Source organism: Solea senegalensis, linkage group LG16 (assembly GCF_019176455.1).
Source record: "Solea senegalensis isolate Sse05_10M linkage group LG16, IFAPA_SoseM_1, whole genome shotgun sequence".
Lineage (NCBI taxonomy): Eukaryota > Metazoa > Chordata > Actinopteri > Pleuronectiformes > Soleidae > Solea > Solea senegalensis.
Genome location: NC_058036.1, coordinates 4,639,063 through 4,659,795, shown reverse-complemented (window position 1 = coordinate 4,659,795; position 20,733 = coordinate 4,639,063). Strand labels below are relative to the sequence as shown.

The following is a 20,733-nucleotide window of genomic DNA, read 5'->3' as shown; positions in this document are numbered from 1 at the left end:
TTTGTAGTGGCGTAAAAAGTTAAACTATCAACTGTCTAAAAGTGTCCGAGTATAATATGTCCTAAAAAAGTATCATTATTAGTAAACTGTCAAAAATGTCCAAATATAGTACATCAACAAAAAATGTCACTATACCATTAAAACAGTTTAGAATGAGTATCTAGTCTGGCCAGTAGGGGGCAGATTAAGTAAAAAAAACTGTTGAGGAGCAGTGGTTTAGTAGAATTTCAAAATAAAAGTGTCCGTGTTGATATGGATCAATATATAGTTGACAATAAAAAGGTTTTCCTGTGTTTTCCTCACATTTCTTCACTCATTTACTGCAGTGAGCACATTTGAACACTTTAAAGTGGACATATTATACCCTATTTCCCCCATTAAAATAGTTCCCTGGTGTCCTAATGAACATGTCAGTGACATGCTTTGGTCAAAATACCATAAGGATGAAGCATCATAGCAGTTCAATAACCCTGCTAAACCCGCCCTTTTCAGAACGCTCGGTTTTCGTGCATGGTCCCTTTATATGCAAATGAGACCCAGGCAAACACACACCCACTTCTTCCAGGGGTGTCTGATTTGTCCTCTTTACAGCGCTCACTTGCTCAGCTCCATTTCTCTCCCCCTCCCTCCACTAGTTCTCTGACAATATCAACATGGCAGCGTGCGCAGGAAACAGCGAGTGTGCCGTCACAGGAAGAGACGTCCTACATAAGGATCGAGCCGAACAGTGCCCAACTGTAAATCAGTTAAAAACACTTGGGAGAGCACCGCTGATCGCCACCGCTGATCACCAGCGGCGCGCGGTGGGCTGAATAAACTGCCGCTGTATGCTACTGTATCAGACCAGTGACTGTGCTCCGGAGACCTCGCCACCGCTGATCGCCAGCGTGGTGCGGCGAGCAGACCGGTGACTGTATGCTCCGGAGCTGGCAATCAGTCACACACAGCAGCTGTTTATGCAGCTCGCCGCTGGCGATCTGCGGTGCTGTCCCTATGTCTTTTTAACTGATTTCCACAGAGAGTGCAGCACCGCTGTTTTCCAATTGTACATGTCATTGCCAACAATGTGTGTGTTTGTACGTCTGTGAAATACGTCCCCTGACTAAATAAGGCAACCGCTGGCCGCAGTCTGATGTGAAGTGGTGCGAACACACAAACACACGTTTGCTGACTTTATCCGGCACATTAGCTTCATATATAAAATCCTCTGAGGCTGGAAGTTTGTGTAAAACACTGTGCTCCACTGTGCAGCCACCAACAGCACACTTGTCCCTCCGCGTTGACATAATACCGCTCTTCCTCCCTCGCCTGCACTCTCGCAGGGACAAGGTGGAGCTAAGGTGGAGCTCTCGAAGTAAACTTACTGGTGGGGCGGTAACATTCGTGGTGAAATGCACATGCTGCTGTCTGTTAAATATTGAGATTTTACAAATGTTTTCAGGATTTTTAAAGTCTTTGTAACTGATCTATAACTTTGTTTGGAGCAGGACCAGAACCAGGAGCCAGGAGCCAGGAGCCAGGACCAGGACCTGGAGGAGGACGAGGAGCAGCGGGGACAGGTGTGTGGTAACTGCTGCTTAAAAATGATCCGCACATTTCTTAGATGTTCTGTTGACGCTCTGTTCACACCTGCTGTTAACATCCGACTTGAGGGATCTGATCACAGGTGTTCAGATTACACCTGCTAATGCTAATGCTAATGTGACGTCACTGCTCTACATGTAAACACACACACCTTTCATTTCTCTTTCTTTATTAAAAGGAACAAAGAAACCGGAAAATGTCCAACATTTGTAATAAAACAAAAAAAACATTCATCGATTATTAAAGTATTTGACAATTAATTTAGTAATGGTTTAATTGTGCAGTAATCGTTGCATCTCTACTTGTTTTATATTTTTTTAAATAATCATCTGAGACACCATGATGCGATTTATCGTGATATTTGCGATATACTGAGACAACAGCGCTCGTGAAAGTGAGCACTTGGCACCATCTAGTGGACTGAAATGTTAATTTATTTAGTTAATTCTTAATGACGTCTATTTGTAACGTCAGTTAAAAAAAAAAATACACTAAAAAAAACAATACGCCATATTTCACTATATTAGTTTTTCTACTAATAATTATCTCAAACAGCGTCACATCCTGTGTGTAACCGTAGCAACCACAACTACATTAGCTGGAAAAGTCGCACTATTGTATGGACGCAGTTTTACGTTGGAGACGCATCAGAGACTCGTCGCATTTACACTTGTGTTGAGCACATTTTCTGGAGCAAACCATCACTCTTTCACCTGTGATTTCATCCCCTCACACGGACGTTAACAGCACTTGTCAACAGAGCCTCTGTTTAATGTGTTCACATCATTTTTACATTGTTAACAAGTGAGAACTGTGGACGAGTCAAAGTGGCAACATTCAGTCAATATATACACCATCAAATAATGACTCACATGTGTCTCACATTCATTCATTCATTCACATTGGAATTAAATACAGAAATGTCTCATTGTTAAATGTGTCATTCATTCATTCATTCAAATACTCAATTCATTCAATGTGAAAACAACAACATATAGAATGACTTGACTATTGAATGAATGATGTCATGGTCCTGTGTTGCATCATCAATTGATTTGAGGTTGATTTTGACACAAAAATCAATTCATCATGTAACACACGACCATGACATCATTCATTATATAGTCAAGTCATTCTATATGTTGTATTTACATCTAATGAACTTGGTATTTGAATGAATGAATGACGCATTTAATAATGAGACATTTATGTATTTAATTCCAATGTGAATGAATGAATGTGAGACACATGTGAGTCATTACTTAATGGTGTATTTATTGATTGAATGTTGCCACTTTGACTCGTCCACAGTTTTCACTTGTTAACAATGTAAAAATGAAGTGAACACGTTAATCACACAGAAGTCTCATTCATGTGCTCATCATTTTTTAAGCAGCAGTTACTGGACACCTGGACCCAACTCTGTGGTCAACAGTCCTGGGAGTGAACCCCTATCATTTTTTTGTGTGTTTTTTTTGTCTTTTTTTTGGCCAAAAAAATGTGAAATAAAATGGTATAACCCCCTGCTGTCATCTGTACCGGGGGCCGGGGGAGCACAGCCCAGCCCCAGCCCCCCACCACACAATCGCAGTGAGAGCGCGCAGTTTGGCCCCGGCGCCGGGGCCAAGTGTTCGGAGCATGCTGGATTTGAACCAGCCACAGCCGGACTGGCACAACCTTGCGGTTGCGAACAAACCCACCACACCACGAACCCTTCTGCGCTTTGGGAAGGAGCTCCGGGTGTTTTTGAGTCCTCACTTTGGCTGTGGAACCTTAAACCTTGACCTATAAAGGAATTGAACCGTCAACATCAGGACTGAAAGGCTGCTCTCTAACCAGCTGAGCTAACTGTCCACGCTCTTCCTCAGGTTTTCTCACACCTATTCACTCTCTGTGTAGAATATTGGGCTTAAAAAGTTGCTTCATCTAAGTTTTGAACCTCTGACCTCAGGAACTCCTTTCTTTGTCTGAACCACGTGAGCTATTCGTCCTCACACACTTCTTCTTTAACGTTGGACGACTTTCAATAACAGATGAGCACAAACATGACTTCAGAAAGACCTCAGACTGATGAAGTATTTAAGGATACATGGCCTCCAAAATGGGCCAAACAGTTGGTGTAGTGGTTAGTGCTCTTGCCTTAGAAACAAGAAGACCTGGGTTCGAGACCCAGTTGGAACAAGGATCTTTGTGGAGTTTTTCATGTTCTCCCCCCCGTGTGAGAACGTGGCTTTTCTCCACATTGTCTGGCTTCCTCCCACCACTTTGTCGTGGGGGCTGCTGTGCCAAGCTCAACTGTCATAGGGTCGTAGGCGGTGTTCACCCTGGACTGTTGGCCAGTCCAATCAAAACATGCAATACGGTCATGAGGTAAATTTCCACTTCAGGTAAGATTCGAACCCCTGACCATAGGAACGCGATCCTTGTCTGAACAAGAGCTAGTTGTCCTTGTATGCTTTTTCATCCAATTTGGAAGTCTTTCAATAATAGAACTCATGACGTCACAGAACTCAGCCTTATGAAATATTTAACAACATCTGTCCATCATCATGGGCAGCGTGGTTGGTGTAGTGGTTAGTGCTCTTGCCTTCGAAACAAGAAGACCTCGGTTCAAGACCCGTATGGAACAAGCATCTTTCTGGAGTTTTTCATGTTCTCCCCGTGTGTGCACGGCTTTTCTCTGGGTTCTCTGGCTTCCTCCCACAGTCCATCAATCGTCAACCACTTTGTCCTCCACTGGAAGGTCGTGGGGGTTGCTGTGTCAAGCTCAGCTGTCATGGGGTCATCGGCGGGGTTCACCCTGGACTGTTGACCAGTCCATTCAAAACAAGCAATACAGTAATCAGGTAAACATTGACTTCAGGTAAGATTTGAACCCCTGACCATAGGAACGCCAGTCCTTGTCCGAACCATGTGAGCTAGTCATCCTTGTATGCTTTTTCATCCAATTTGGAAGCCTTTCAATAATAGCACTCATGACTTCAAAAAAACGTGAGACTGATGAAATATTTAAGAACGTCTGTCCCTCATCATGGACAGCATGGTTGGTGTAGTGGTTAGTCCTCTTGCCTTTGAAACAATAAGACCTCGGTTCGAGACCCATGTGGAACGAGCATCTTCCTCGAGTTTTTCGTGTGTGCGCCGCTTTTCTCCGGGTTCTCTGGCTTCCTCCCACAGTCCATCAATCATCTACCACTTTATCCTCCACTGGAGGGTCGTGGGGGCTGCTGTGCCAAGCTCAGCTGTCATAGGGTCATAGGCGGGCTTCACCCTGGACTGTAGAGAGAAAATCCACGCACACAGAGGGAGAACATGAAAAACTGCAGAAAGATCTGTGTTGCAAACAGGTCTCGAACCCAAGTCTTCTCCCTGCCAAGTCAAGAGGACTAACCACTACACCAACCACGCTGTCCATGATGAGGGACAGACTTTCTTAAATATTTCATCAGTCTCACGTTTTTTTGAAGTCATGAGTGCTATTATTGAAAGGCTTCCAAATTGGATTAAAAAGCATACAAGGATGACTAGCTCACATGGTTCGGACAAGGACTGGCGTTCCTATGGTCAGGGTTCGAATCTTACCTGAAGTGAATGTTTACCTCATTACTGTATTGCTTGTTTTGAATGGACTGGCAAATAGTCCAGGGTGAACCCCGCCGATGACCCCATGATAGCTGAGCTTGACAGAGCAGCCCCCACGACCTTCCAGTGGAGGACAAAGTGGTTGACGATTGATGGACTGTGGGAGGAAGCCAGAGAACCCGGAGAAAAGCCGCGCACACACGGGGAGAACATGAAAAACTCCGGAAAGATGCTCGTTCCATATGGGTCTTGAACCGAGGTCTTCTTGTTTCAAAGGTAAGAGCACTAACCGCTACACCAACCACGCTGTCCATGTTGAGGTACAGACGTTGTTAAATATTTCATAAGGCTGAGGTCTGTGACGTCATGCGTTCTATTATTGAAAGACTTCCAAATTGGACGAAAAAGCATACAAGGACAACTAGCTCACATGGTTCGGACAAGGGCTGTCGTTCCTATGGTCAGGGGTTCGAATCTTACCTGAAGTGAATGTTTACTGTATTGCTTGTTTTGAATGGATTGGCAAACAGGCCAGGGTGAACCCCGCCAATGACCCTATGACAGGTGAGCTTGGCACAGCAGCCCCCACGACCCTCCAGTGGAGGACAAAGTGGTAGACGATTGATGGACTGTGGGAGGAAGCCAGAGAACCCGAAGAAAAGCGGCGCACACACGGGGAGAACATGAAAAACTCGAGGAAGATGCTTGTTCCACATGGGTCTCGAACAGAGGTCTTATTGTTTCAAAGGCAAGAGCACTAACCACTACACCAACCATGCTGTCCATGTTGAGGGACAGACGTTCTTAAATATTTCATCAGTCTCACGTTTTTTTGAAGTCATGAGTGCTATTATTGAAAGGCTTCCAAATTGGATGAAATAGCATACAAGGATGACTTGCTCACATGGTTCGGACAAGGACTGGCGTTCCTATGGTCGGGGGTTCGAATCTTACCTGAAGTGAATGTTTACCTCATTACTGTATTGCTTGTTTTGAATGGACTGGCAAACAGTGCAGGGTGAACCCCGCCGATGAACCCATGACAGCTGAGCTTGACACAGCAACCCCCACGACCTTCCAGTGGAGGACAAAGTGGTTGACGATTGATGGACTGTGGGAGGAAGCCAGAGAACCCGGAGAAAAGCCGCGCACACACGGGGAGAACATGAAAAACTCCAGAAAGATGCTCGTTCCATATGGGTCTCGAACCGAGGTCTTCTTGTTTCAAAGGCAGGAGCACTAACCACTACACCAACTGTTTGGCCCATTATGGAGGCCATGTATCCTTAAATACTTCATCAGTCTGAGGTCTTTCTGAAGTCATGTTTGTGCTCATCTGTTATTGAAAGTCGTCCAACGTTAAAGAAGAAGAGGACGAATAGCTCACGTGGTTCAGACAAAGACTGGAGCTCCTGAGGTCAGAGGTTCAAATCTTAGATGAAGCAACTTTTTAAGCCCAATATTCTACACAGAGAGTGAATAGGTGTGAGAAAACCTGAGGAAGAGCGTGGACAGTTAGCTCAGCTGGTTAGAGAGCAGCCTTTCAGTCCTGATGTTGACGGTTCAATTCCTTTATAGGTCAAGGTTTAAGGTTCCACAGCCAAAGTGAGGACTCAAAAACGCCCGGAGCTCCTTCCCAAAGCGCAGAAGGGTTCGTGGCGTGGTGGGTTGGTTCGCAACCGCAAGGTTGTGCCAGTCCGGCTGTGGCTGGTTCAAATCCAGCATGCTCCGAACACTTGGCCCCGGCGCCGGGGCCAAACTGCGCGCTCTCACTGCGATTGTGTGGTGGGGGGCTGGGGCTGGGCTGTGCTCCCCCGGCCCCCGGTACAGATGACAGCAGGGGGTTATACCATTTTATTTCACATTTTTTGGCCATAAAAAACACACAAAAAAAAATGATAGGGGTTCACTCCCAGGACTGTTGACCACAGAGTTGGGGCCAGGTGTCCAGTAACTGCTGCTTAAAAAATGATGAGCACATGAATGAGACTTCTGTGTGATTAACGTGTTCACTTCATTTTTACATTGTTAACAAGTGAAAACTGTGGACGAGTCAAAGTGGCAACATTCAATCAATAAATACACCATTAAGTAATGACTCACATGTGTCTCACATTCATTCATTCACATTGGAATTAAATACATAAATGTCTCATTATTAAATGCGTCATTCATTCATTCATTCAAATACCAAGTTCATTTGATGTAAATACAACATATAGAATGACTTGACTATATAATGAATGATGTCATGGTCGTGTGTTACATGATGAATTGATTTTTTGTGTCAAAATCAACCTCAAATCAATTGATGATGCAACACAGGACCATGACATCATTCATTCAATAGTCAAGTCATTCTATATGTTGTTGTTTTCACATTAAATGAATTGAGTATTTGAATGAATGAATGAATGACACATTTAACAATGAGACATTTCTGTATTTAATTCCAATGAATGAATGAATGTGAGACACATGTGAGTCATTATTTGATGGTGTATATATTGACTGAATGTTGCCACTTTGACTCGTCCACAGTTCTCACTTGTTAACAATGTAAAAATGATGTGAACACATTAAACAGAGGCTCTGTTGACAAGTGCTGTTAACGTCCGTTTGAGGGGATGAAATCACAGGTGAAAGAGTGATGGTTTGCTCCAGAAAATGTGCTAAACACAAGTGTAAATGCGACGAGTCTCTGATGCGTCTCCAACGTAAAACTGCGTCCATACAATAGTGCGACTTTTCCAGCTAATGTAGTTGTGGTTGCTACGGTTACACACAGGATGTGACGCTGTTTGAGATAATTATTAGTAGAAAAACGAATAGAGTGAAATATGGCGTATTCTTTTTTTTAGTGTATCTTTTTTTTTTACTGATGTTACAAATAAACGTCATTAAGAATTATCCAAATAAATGAACATTTCAGTCCACTAGATGGTGCCAAGTGCTCACTTTCACGAGCGCTGTTGTCTCAGTATATCGCAAATATCACGATAAATCGCATCATGGTGTCTCTGATGATTATTTAAAAAAATATAAAACAAGTAGAGATGCAACGATTACTGCACAATTAAACCATTACTAAATTAATTGTCAAATACTTTAATAATCGATGAATTGTTTTTTTGTTTTATTACAAATGTTGAACATTTTCCAGTTTCTTTGTTCCTTTTAATAAAGAAAGAAATGAAAGGTGTGTGTGTTTACATGTGGAGCAGTGACGTCGCATTAGCATTAGCATTAGCAGATGTAATCTGAACACCTGTGATCAGATCCCTCAGGTCGGATGTTAACAGCAGGTGTGAACAGAGCGTCAACAGAACATCTAAGAAATGTGCGGATCATTTTTAAGCAGCAGTTACCACACACCTGTCCCCGCTGCTCCTCGTCCTCCTCCTGGTCCTGGCTCCTGGCTCCTGGCTCTTGGCTCCTGGGTCCTGGTCCTGGTCCTGCTCCAAACAAAGTTGTAGATCAGTTACAAAGACTTTAAAAATCCTGAAAACATTTGTAAAATCTCAATATTTAACAGAGGATTCTGATGTATTTAGTGAGGACTGTGAATGACTTGAAAACACATGAACTGTGCCTTTAACGGCAGCTGTTTGAAGGTTTGCAGTCAGAGGACATGATGAGACAAAGCAGTGTCCACTTTAAAGTGTTCAAATGTGCTCACTGCAGTAAATGAGTGAAGAAATGTGAGGAAAACACAGGAAAACCTTTTTATTGTCAACTATATATTGATCCATATCAACACAGACACTTTTATTTTGAAATTCTACTAAACCACTGCTCCTCAACTGTTTTTTTTACTTAATCTGCCCCCTACTGGCCAGACTAGATACTCATTCTAAACAGTTTATTGGTATAGTGACATTTTTTGTTGATGTACTATATTTGGACATTTTTGACAGTTTACTAATAATAAAGATATTTTTTTTAGGACATACTATACTCGGACACTTTTAGACAGTTCATAGTTTTTACGCAACTACAAATACATGAGTAACTTTTTGGATCTTTTTGTAATTTAAACGAAAGAACGTTACTTTTACGCCATTCCATTTGGCTAAGTGACGGTCGTTACTTTTTTATTACATGCGCAATCTATTTCTCTTCCTATTTTAAAGGCCGTATTTATTGTTTTATTTAGAATATTATTATTTAACATTTGAACATTGTTGTTTTATATTATGTTGTGTCTATTTTGTACTATTTGTGTACAAAATAGAAACTGAGAAACTCAGTACTTGAGTCGTCTTTTCACACTTTTCATACTTTTGTACTCTTAGAGTACTTTTATTTTACTTCTACCTGAGTAATTATTATCTTACAGTAACAGTACTTTTACTTGAGTCATTTTTTTGGCTTCTCTACCCACCTCTGCATATTATACGAGGACATTTTGGACAGTTGTTGACAGTATGACGTCATACTACATAATGACATATTTGACACTAAGTCACTTTTTTAAAACATGTACGTGTGTTTACGTGTGGAGCAGTGACGTCACATTAGCAGCAGCTAACCTGCTACTGGCCAGACTAGATACTCATTCTGAACAGTTTTAATGGTCTATTGACAGTTTGTGTTGAGGACATTCTTTGACATATGTGGACAATTTATATTTAAACGTTTTTGAGGACATACTACACTCGGAAAGTTCATATTTGGACAGTTTTGACGACATACTGTCACATTGACAACACACGTGTGTTTGCTGTGGAGCAGTGACGTCACGTTAGCATTAGCAGGTGTAACCTGAACACCTGTGGTCGGATGTGAACAGCAGGTGTGAACAGAGCGTCAACAGAGAATCTAAGAAATGTGTGGATCATTTTAAACTGCAGTTACCACGTTTGTTCACATGTTTGTCCACATGTTTGTTCCCGCTGCTCCTCGTCCTCTCGCTGTTTCTGTCTCTGCGCAGAAGAAGCTCCGCCTCCAACAAAGGAAGTGGAACATTCCAAATAGATCGACACAGAGGGGAGGAGTGGAATGTACCAAGTCACGGAAACTACATAAAGGCTTTTAAATCAGTGTGTGTTTGTGCAGGAGCAGCTCCACATTTGTAATTAATCAACGTTCATGTCCTCGCTGGACAAATAAAAGAAAAATGGCAGCTGAAATTGTGAGAAGGGTCCAGCTGATGGAAGGGTAAGAATGGATGAAAAAAGCCCAACAAATGTTGATATTGAACACTGTATGAATAGTCATTATTTGTTTACATGAAATCAATGAAGTGTGGTTTATTAACCAGTCATGTCTGCACGCTGCAATGATAGCGTTATATGTACAGGTTATACCATTGAGACAGGGCGTCTCATTTTCAACCAAGAAACGTATAAGATAAACTATATGCTCTTTATATATTAGTATTTATCTGTTTGTTTAATCGTTAAATGACTCTGAGAAGTTGCACACAGCTTTGCTAATTTGAAAACTCAGTTCTACAATTGTTAAGATTAAAGATTTGATGATGAATAATATTTTTTCATGTTTAGAAATCACGGTCAACAGTGTTATTTGATTCATTTCAGTTAGCCTGCATATATTTTAGGACAGTGAAATGCAATCCAGGTCATTACTACTTGATTCTGGATTAAATATTTTTCCATGTTAAAAATAGGAAATACAATTTCATTTTAAATGTTAACATTCTCTTATAGAGCAACACTACTTTTACAGATGGAGCCCTGAGCTGAGGAGATGCCACATTTGCCAAACAAAGGGGAGCTACGCAAAGCTTGTGCAGGGACCACAGCAGACCATCAGAAACAAACATGTATGTTTACTATAGTACTGTGTCATTCTGAGCTCAAAATGGATCTCTTTTGGAAGTTGTTGACATTTGCATTTGAGACATGCTGGAACAATTGTGATTGTGATGATGGTCTACAGGTGCCAGAGGTGGTGAGTCTCAGCATTTCTTTCACACATCATCAAGCACACAGATCCGTCCTCTCTCAGTCAGACTTACTGTATGTGTGTGTCCATTTAGAGCAGTGATGTTACTGCGGTCAAACAAGAGGACACGTCTTCAAAGACAGGAAGTGCAAATGATCAGGGAAAGAAAATGTCTTATTCAAAGTACTTCATCACAAACAGCAACCATGTGAGTCCAGTTGTCTGTTCATGTCATTACTCAGGATGAAGGTATGTTGTAAAACCTTAAGGTGAGTGACCATGGCATTGTGTGTGTGTGGTCTTTGTCTATTTATATAGGAATAACCAAACTAAACACCTATAATTTATTTATAGAAAATCATCAGAGCCAACATTGTGTCTCCCTGGACCAAGAAGGACGACAGGGTCTTCATTCTTTTTGAAGATGATGACCAAGTGGACCAGGTGATGCACTTGTTGTCTGGAGTGGTTGAAAGTCCACAGACAGATGAGAAGAGTGCAGATCGTGTGGCTTCAATCATACAGAGGTGAGATACCAGACACTGACACTGATTTGTAGACAACATGTTGTATATGACTGCATATGTCTCCTTTTAACACACGCTCACTGTCCAACACAATCTGAAATCTGAATCATTGATGTATGTCCGTGCAGCTGTACTCTCATCTCCCTGGACAAAGACAAAGACATGGACACATGTGGAACTGAGGTGAACTGATCATTTAGGAAACTGTTCATCCACTTTTCACAACAGTTTACATCCCATAATGTATGGGAGTGTCATTGATGACTTCGTTATTTTGTCTCATCAGCGAGATAACACAGTGCCACATGTCCAAGGAAGCGAGGCTCAAACTGGAAAGCCTTAGAGAGTGAGGACTTTGTGTCAGCCCACAACTTTTAGAAACATGTAAATAGATAATTGTCTGCTATGCATACAAATAAAAACCACATATCATTCATTACTTGTATTCATGACATGGATTTGAAAGTTCTACAACTTCCTGTGCAGAAGCAAGGGTTTCAGTGCTTTTGTTGATGTCCAACTGGCTGGGTTTGATTCAGATACCAATGTTTCATATATCTTCCTGGAAAGAGGTCACATCTGCTTAATGACGCACTCAGCAGATCTCGTCTACTTAACATCTGTCCACCACCAGCTGGACCACGCCAGCACTGGATTTTAGGTTAAAAACATGATCAAGTAGAACTTTATTATTAGTTCTAATCGTTGTTCTGTCCAGTTGAATAACATGTCAAATAAATGTCATGTTCAATAAATGTAGGCCTATATTAAACACACCTTTTTATAACATACAGGTTGCCATGATGTTGGAAGTTTGCAAAAATTAATGAAATGATTCAAAACGTTACATTGTACAGAAGCGTGTTCACAGTGGAATTTTTTGCGGGTCAGTATCACGTTATCATATGAACGTGATAATTATATAAACGTGATACTATATTGTATAAATGTGATAATTATATAAACGTGATACTATATTGTATCAACGTGATAATTATATAAACGTGATACTATATTGTATCAACGTGATAATTATATAAACGTGATACTATATTGTATTGATAATTATATAAGCGTGATAATTATATAAACGTGATACTATATTGTATAAATGTGATAATTGTATAAACGTGATACTATATTGTATCAACGTGATAATTATATAAACGTGATACTATATTGTATCAACGTGATATTTATATAATCATGATAATTATATAAACGTGATAATTATATAAACGTGATACTATATTGTATAAAGTGCTAATTATATAAACGTGAAACTCACTGACCTTTTATACACACACACACTAATTACAAACAAACAGGTCACAGGTGAGCATGGGAACCTTGATTAGCCATTCAAACCTGTTTGTGTCAACTTTTGTGCATGTTATCAGGTCAAAGTCACTGAGGTATGTAAACTTTTGATCAGGGTCATTTGGGTACTTTCTTTTGTCATTTTGATTTAAAAAGAGTAAACACAGCTGTTTGCCAATAAATAGCTTCACCCAACCATTAACCATGAGTAGAAGAAAGGTTTTTGTGTTATCATTCATATTCTCTGAACAATGGCCAAGAAATCATAAATTCTCCCAGGGTATGTAAACTTATGAGCACAAGTGTAAGTCTGACTGAGAGAGGAAGGATCTGTGTGGCTGATGATGTGTGAAAGGAAATGTCCACAACTTCCAAAAGAGATCCATGTTGGACTCAGAATGACAACGTACTATAGTAAAGATACATGGCGCTGGAGTCACCGTGGACACTGGAGAGGACGCTGGAGTCACCGTGGACACTGGAGAGGACGCTGGAGTCACCGTGGACACTGGAGAGGACGCTGGAGTCACGGTCGACACTGGAGAGGACGCTGGAGTCACGGTGGACAATGTAGAGGTCACTGGAGTCACGGTGGACACTGGAGAGGACGCTGGAAGCACCGTGGACACTGTGGAGGATCAACTGAAGTTAAGAAAATTCTACTTTTGGAGAGCGTGGATGACAGAATCTCAAAGGACCTCAGGCTTTCAACCTACACCAATGCCAATGACATGTTCAGAGTCCTGGAAAACAGATATGGCAACAAGTCAACCATCACTGTGGAAATCCTTGAAGAGCTGGAGAAGATGCCACATGTGAAGGGGAACCAGCCCAGAAAGGTCATCAACCTCATACAGTGAGTGGAGAAGGCCTTAGCAGATCTCACAGAGTTAGGAAACTCTGGAGCCATAAATAACCCACTGGTAATTAAATCCATTGAAAGTAAGTTGCCTGACTTTATTAAAAGAGACTGGTTGATGTTCATGTTTGAACCCAGAAACAATGTCACATCAGACAACCACTTTGACATGCTCTTGAAGTTCCTGAAAAGTCAAGAAGAAATACTAGAGAGACTCGAACAGCTCAGAACTGTGGAGAAAATGGAGAAATCAGATCGTTCAGACAAGACGTATGACAGGAAGATTGCTTCAACAAAAACCACAAAGAAAGAAGAGCTTGATGAGGTATGTGGTATCTGTGGTGATAGTGGGCACAACAACAACATCTTCTTCTGTAGAAAGTTCAAAAGACTTAAGCTACCTGACAAGAAAGCTGTATTGAGAAAGCTGGGCTCCTCCTCTGCACTCATGTCCTCTTCTCAGGTTAATAAACCACACTTCATTGATTTAATGTATACAAATAATGACTATTCATACAGTGTTCAATATCAACATTTGTTGGTTTTTTTTTTATCCATTCTTACCCTTCCCTCAGCTGGACCCTTCTCACAATTTCAGCTGCCATTTTTCTTTTATTTGTCCAGCGAGGACATGAACGTTGATTAATTACAAATGTGGAGCTGCTCCTGCACAAACACACACTGATTTAAAAGCCTTTATGTAGTTTCCGTGACTTGGTACATTCCACTCCTCCCCTCTGTGTCGATCTATTTGGAATGTTCCACTTCCTTTGTTGGAGGCGGAGCTTCTTCTACGCAGAGACAGAAACAGCGAGAGGACGAGGCGCAGCGGGAACAAACATGTGGACAAACATGTGAACAAACGTGGTAACTGCAGTTTAAAATGATCCACACATTTCTTAGATTCTCTGTTGACGCTCTGTTCACACCTGCTGTTCACCTCCGACCACAGGTGTTCAGGTTACACCTGCTAATGCTAACGTGACGTCACTGCGCCGCAGCAAACACACGTGTGTTGTCAATGTGACAGTAACGTCGTCAAAACTGTCCAAATATGAACTTTCCGAGTGTAGTATGTCCTCAAAAACGTTTAAATATAAATTGTCCACATATGTCAAAGAATGTCCTCAACACAAACTGTCAATAGACCATTAAAACTGTTCAGAATGAGTATCTAGTCTGGCCAGTAGGGGGCAGATTAAGTAAAAGAAACTGTTGAGGAGCAGTGGTTTAGTAGAATTTCAAAATAAAAGTGTCTGTGTTGATATGGATCAATATATAGTTGACAATAAAAAGGTTTTCCTGTGTTTTCCTCACATTTCTTCACTCATTTACTGCAGTGAGCTCATTTGAACACTTTAAAGTGGACACTGCTTTGTCTCATCATGTCCTCTGACTGCAAACCTTCAAACAGCTGCCGTTAAAGGCACAGTTCATGTGTTTTCAAGTCATTCACAGTCCTCACTAAATACATCAGAATCCTCTGTTAAATATTGAGATTTTACAAATGTTTTCAGGATTTTTAAAGTCTTTGTAACTGATCTACAACTTTGTTTGGAGCAGGACCAGGACCAGGACCCAGGAGCCAAGAGCCAGGAGCCAGGAGCCAGGACCAGGAGGAGGACGAGGAGCAGCGGGGACAGGTGTGTGGTAACTGCTGCTTAAAAATGATCCGCACATTTCTTAGATGTTCTGTTGACGCTCTGTTCACACCTGCTGTTAACATCCGACCTGAGGGATCTGATCACAGGTGTTCAGATTACATCTGCTAATGCTAATGCTAATGTGACGTCACTGCTCCACATGTAAACACACACACCTTTCATTTCTCTTTCTTTATTAAAAGGAACAAAGAAACTGGAAAATGTTCAACATTTGTAATAAAACAAAAAAACAATTCATCGATTATTAAAGTATTTGACAATTAATTTAGTAATGGTTTAATTGTGCAGTAATCGTTGCATCTCTACTTGTTTTATATTTTTTTAAATAATCATCTGAGACACCATGATGCGTTTTATCGTGACATTTGCGATATACTGAGACAACAGCGCTCGTGAAAGTGAGCACTTGGCACCATCTAGTGGACTGAAATGTTCATTTATTTGGATAATTCTTAATGATGTTTATTTGTAACATCAGTAAAAAAAAAAAATACACTAAAAAAAAAGAATACGCCATATTTCACTGTATTCGTTTTTCTACTAATAATTATCTTAAACAGCGTCACATCCTGTGTGTAACCGTAGCAACCACAACTACATTAGCTGGAAAAGTCGCACTATTGTATGGACGCAGTTTTACGTTGGAGACGCATCAGAGACTCGTCGCATTTACACTTGTGTTTAGCACATTTTCTGGAGCAAACCATCACTCTTTCACCTGTGATTTCATCCCCTCAAACGGACGTTAACAGCACTTGTCAACAGAGCCTCTGTTTAATGTGTTCACATCATTTTTACATTGTTAACAAGTGAGAACTGTGGACGAGTCAAAGTGGCAACATTCAGTCAATATATACACCATCAAATAATGACTCACATGTGTCTCACATTCATTCATTCATTCACATTGGAATTAAATACCGAAATGTCTCATTGTTAAATGTGTCATTCATTCATTCATTCAAATACTCAATTCATTTAATGTGAAAACAACAACATATAGAATGACTTGACTATTGAATGAATGATGTCATGGTCCTGTGTTGCATCATCAATTGATTTGAGGTTGATTTTGACACAAAAAATCAATTCATCATGCAACGCACGACCATGACATCATTCATTATATAGTCAAGTCATTCTATATGTTGTTTTTACATCAAATGAACTTGGTATTTGAATGAATGAATGAATGACGCATTTAATAATGAGGCATTTATGTATTTAATTCCAATGTGAATGAATGAATGTGAGACACATGTGAGTCATTATTTAATGGTGTATTTATTGATTGAATGTTGCTACTTTGACTCGTCCACAGTTTTCACTTGTTAACAATGTAAAAATGAAGTGAACACGTTAATCACACAGAAGTCTCATTCATGTGCTCATCATTTTTTAAGCAGCAGTTACTGGACACCTGGACCCAACTGTGTGGTCAACAGTCCTGGGAGTGAACCCCTATCATTTTTTTGTGTGTCTTTATGGCTTTTTTTTGGCCAAAAATGTGAAATAAAATGGTATAACCCCCTGCTGTCATCTGTACCGGGGGCCGGGGGAGCACAGCCCAGCCCCAGCCCCCCACCACACAATCGCAGTGAGAGCGCGCAGTTTGGCCCCGGCGCCGGGGCCAAGTGTTCGGAGCATGCTGGATTTGAACCAGCCACAGCCGGACTGGCACAACCTTGCGGTTGCGAACCAACCCACCACGCCACGAACCCTTCTGCGCTTTGGGAAGGAGCTCCGGGTGTTTTTGAGTCCTCACTTTGGCTGTGGAACCTTAAACCTTGACCTATAAAGGAATTGAACCGGCAACATCAGGACTGAAAGGCTGCTCTCTAACCAGCTGAGCTAACTGTCCACGCTCATCCTCAGGTTTTCTCACACCTATTCACTCTCTGTGTAGAATATTGGGCTTAAAAAGTTGCTTCATCTAAGATTTGAACCTCTGACCTCAGGAGCTCCAGTCTTTGTCTGAACCACGTGAGCTATTGGTCCTCACACACTTCTTCTTTAACGTTGGACGACTTTCAATAACAGATGAGCACAAACATGACTTCAGAAAGACCTCAGACTGATGAAGTATTTAAGGATACATGGCCTCCATAATGGGCCAAACAGTTGGTGTAGTGGTTAGTGCTCTTGCCTTTGAAACAAGAAGACCTCGGTTCGAGACCCATATGGAACGAGCATCTTTCTGGAGTTTTTCATGTTCTCCCCGTGTGTGCGCGGCTTTTCTCCGGGTTCTCTGGCTTCCTCCCACAGTCCATCAATCGTCAACCACTTTGTCCTCCACTGGAAGGTCGTGGGGGTTGCTGTGTCAAGCTCAGCTGTCATGGGTTCATCGGCGGGGTTCACCCTGGACTGTTTGCCAGTCAATTCAAAACAAGCAATACAGTAATGAGGTAAACATTCACTTCAGGTAAGATTCGAACCCCCGACCATAGGAACGCCAGTCCTTGTCCGAACCATGTGAGCTAGTTGTCCTTGTATACTTTTTCATCCAATTTGGAAGCCTTTCAATAATAGCACTCATGACTTCAAAAAAACGTGAGACTGATGAAATATTTAAGAACGTCTGTCCCTCAACATGGACAGCATGGTTGGTGTAGTGGTTAGTGCTCTTGCCTTTGAAACAGTAAGACCTCGGTTCGAGACCCATGTGGAACGAGCATCTTCCTCGAGTTTTTCATGTTGTCCCCGTGTGTGCGCCGCTTTTCTCCGGGTTCTCTGGCTTCCTCCCACAGTCCATCAATCATCTACCACTTTGTCCTCCACTGGAGGGTCGTGGGGGCTGCTGTGCCAAGCTCAGCTGTCATAGGGTCATTGGCGGGGTTCACCCTGGACTGTTTGCCAGTCCATTCAAAACAAGCAATACAGTAAACATTCACTTCAGGTAAGATTCGAACCCCTGACCATAGGAACGACAGCCCTTGTCCCAAGCATGTGAGCTAGTTGTCCTTGTATGCTTTTTTTGTCCAATTTGGAAGTCTTTCAATAATAGAACCCATGACGTCACAGACCTCAGCCTTATGAAATATTTAACAACGTCTGTCCCTCAACATGGACAGCGTGGATGGTGTAGCGGTTAGTGCTCTTGCCTTTGAAACAAGAAGACCTTGGTTCGAGACCCATATGGAACAAGCATCTTTCTGCAGTTTTTCATGTTCTCCCTGTGTGTGCGCAGCTTTTCTCCGGGTTCTCTGGCTTCCTCCCACAGTCCATCAATCGTCAACCACTTTGTCCTCCACTGGAAGGTCGTGGGGGCTGCTCTGTCAAGCTCAGCTGTCATGGGGTCATCGGCGGGGTTCACCCTGGACTGTTTGCCAGTCCATTCAAAACAAGCAATACAGTAATAAGGTAAACATTCACTTCAGGTAAGATTCGAACCCCTGACCATAGGAACCCCAGTCCTTGTCCGAACCATGTGAGCTAGTTGTCCTTATATGCTTTTTAATCCAATTTGGAAGCCTTTCAATAATAGCACTCATGACTTCAAAAAAACGTGAGACTGATCAAATATTTAAGAACGTCTGTCCCTCATCATGGACAGCGTGGTTGGTGTAGTGGTTAGTGCTCTTGACTTGGCAGGGAGAAGACTTGGGTTCGAGACCTGTTCGCAACACAGATCTTTCTGGAGTTTTTCATGTTCTCCCTCTGTGTGCGTGGATTTTCTCTCTACAGTCCAGGGTGAAGCCCGTCTATGACCCTATGACAGCTGAGCTTGGCACAGCAGCCCCCACGACCTTCCAGTGGAGGAGAAAGTGGTTGACGATTGATGGACTGTGGGAGGAAGCCAGAGAACCCGGAGAAAAGCGGCGCACACACGGGGAGAACATGAAAAACTCGAGAAAGATGCTCGTTCCATATGGGTCTCGAACCGAGGTCTTATTGTTTCAAAGGCAAGAGCACTAACCACTACACCAACCACACTGTCCACGTTGAGGGACAGACGTTGTTAAATATTTCATAAGGCTGAGGTCTATGACGTCATGAGTTCTATTATTGAAAGACTTCCAAATCGGATGAAAAAGCATACAAGGACAACTAGCTCACATGGTTCGGACAAGGACTGTTGTTCCTATGGTCAGGGGTTCGAATCTTACCTGAAGTGAATGTTCACTGTATTGCTTGTTTTGAATGGACTGGCAAACAGTCCAGGGTGAACCCCGCCAATGACCCCATGACAGCTGAGCTTGGCACAGCAGCCACCACGACCCTCCAGTGGAGGACAAAGTGGTAGACGATTGATGGACTGTGGGAGGAAGCCAGAGAACCCGAAGAAAACCTGCGCACACACGGAGAGAACATGAAAAACCTTGAGGAAGATGCTCGTTCCACATGGGTCTCGAACCGAGGTCTTACTGTTTCAAAGGCAAGAGCACTAACCACTACACCAACCATGCTGTCCATGATGAGGGACAGACGTTCTTAAATATTTCATCAGTCTCACGTTTTTTTGAAGTCATGAGTGCTATTATTGAAAGGCTTCCAAATTGGATGAAAAAGTATACAAGGACAACTAGCTCACATGGTTCGGACAAGGACTGTCGTTCCTATGGTCGGGGGTTCGAATCTTACCTGAAGTGAATGTTTACCTCATTACTGTATTGCTTGTTTTGAATTGACTGGCAAACAGTCCAGGGTGAACCCCGCCGATGAACCCATGACAGCTGAGCTTGACACAGCAACCCCCACGACCTTCCAGTGGAGGACAAAGTGGTTGACGATTGATGGACTGTGGGAGGAAGCCAGAGAACCCGGAGAAAAGCCGCGCACACACGGGGAGAACATGAAAAACTCCAGAAAGATGCTCGTTCCATATGGGTCTCGAACCGAGGTCTTCTTGTTTGAAAGGCAAGAGCACTAACCACTACACCAACCACGCTGTCCACGTGGAGGGACAGACGTTGTTAAATATTTCATAAGGCTGAGGTCTGTGACGTCATGCGTTCTATTATTGAAAGACTTCCAAATTGGACGAAAAAGCATACAAGGACAACTAGCTCACATGGTTCGGACAAGGGCTGTCGTTCCTATGGTCAGGGGTTCGAATCTTACCTGAAGTGAATGTTTACTGTATTGCTTGTTTTGAATGGAGTGGCAAACAGTCCAGGGTGAACCCCGCCAATGACCCTATGACAGCTGAGCTTGGCACAGCAGCCCCCACGACCCTCCAGTGGAGGACAAAGTGGTAGACGATTGATGGACTGTGGGAGGAAGCCAGAGAACCCGGAGAAAAGCGGCGCACACACGGGGAGAACATGAAAAACTCGAGGAAGATGCT

General features: G+C 42.3%; 1 long non-coding RNA gene across 1 annotated transcript; it reads right to left on the bottom strand.

Moving 5' to 3' along the window:
- Positions 1-13,866: 13,866 nt before the first annotated feature.
- On the bottom strand, positions 13,867-14,422 carry LOC122783068. The gene is made up of 2 exons (XR_006362000.1): positions 14,347-14,422; positions 13,867-14,259 (listed from the first exon to the last, which is right to left on the bottom strand). It is a non-coding gene; the product is annotated as an uncharacterized LOC122783068 (long non-coding RNA).
- Between the last annotated feature and the right edge of the window lie 6,311 nt (positions 14,423-20,733).